General features: G+C 55.5%; 1 protein-coding gene across 1 annotated transcript in view; it reads right to left on the reverse strand.

Moving 5' to 3' along the window:
* The window catches only part of WSCD1 (WSC domain containing 1), a 21,222-nt gene extending 20,645 nt beyond the window's left edge, over positions 1-577 (reverse strand). The window contains exon 1 of the mRNA XM_008631136.2: positions 190-577. The gene's annotated coding sequence lies outside the window, so the exon portion shown is untranslated. The remainder of the gene's footprint in view (positions 1-189) is intronic.
* Positions 578-910: the final 333 nt, after the last annotated feature.

Raw genomic sequence — 910 nt, forward strand, 5'->3', positions numbered from 1 at the left:
CTCCATGGCCTCCTGCGCCAACAGGCAGGGTGGAAGCAGCCTCCGCGCCGCGCTGCCAAAATCCTCAAGCACGGCCAGTGCGCTCGTGTTTCATAACGCTCCCCTGCCCGGCGAAACAGCCTCTCCTCTAAGGCTGCTTCACAGCAGAGCTCTGCAGCCTTCTGCAGCTGCCGACGTTTCCAGACCTACCCATTCCCTCTGCCTGGATGTTTGTCCAAACGCACGGATGGCTGCATCGGCAGAGAGCAGGGTGGCGGCAGCAGCAGCGAGAAGCCCTAACGCGATCAGCTGAACGGATGCTCCCTGTTTGTTTCTCGTGCCTCTTCCCACTAGGGGCAGATCCCTCCAGAGCTGCCCCTCTGGAGACCTGGACCCCTTCCCAACAGGTCGAGAGGGTCCCGGGAAAGCGAGTCCCTGACAGCCTCCCGGCACCAGCGTGGAGATTTCAGGCAGAAAATTGTTATTCTGGGCACAGGTGGCTGGAAATAAATTATTTATAAATGTGAGAGCTGAAAGGCAGTTGCTGGTGTCCTCAGGACTGCCTGTGCTGCCACCTTCCCTGCATGTTCCAGCTCGGTTCTGCTGCTGCTTCACATGGAGATTGAGGAATTTTAAATTATTCTTAAAGCATCTGCATTTAAATGGGGGCAGGCTGCACCCCTGCCTGGGGTTTTGAAACACCCCACAGTCTACACATATTTAATGAAATCTGTGGAGATCCATCCCTTTTTGACTCCAACTCTGTGGTCAAAACAGAATGTGGTTATGGGACCCACCTTTGGTTCCTCCCTGTGCCTGAGAGTGTGGATCAGAAACATCAGACCAAGCACCTGCCTGGCTGTGGGAAAGCAGCACTCAGGGGGCTTCTTGGATGTGGGAGGAAAGAGGGAATTGGGATGCCACGTGGAGG

This window comes from Corvus brachyrhynchos, unplaced genomic scaffold (assembly GCF_000691975.1).
Source record: "Corvus brachyrhynchos isolate BGI_N302 unplaced genomic scaffold, ASM69197v1 scaffold283, whole genome shotgun sequence".
Classification (NCBI taxonomy): Eukaryota; Metazoa; Chordata; class Aves; order Passeriformes; family Corvidae; genus Corvus; species Corvus brachyrhynchos.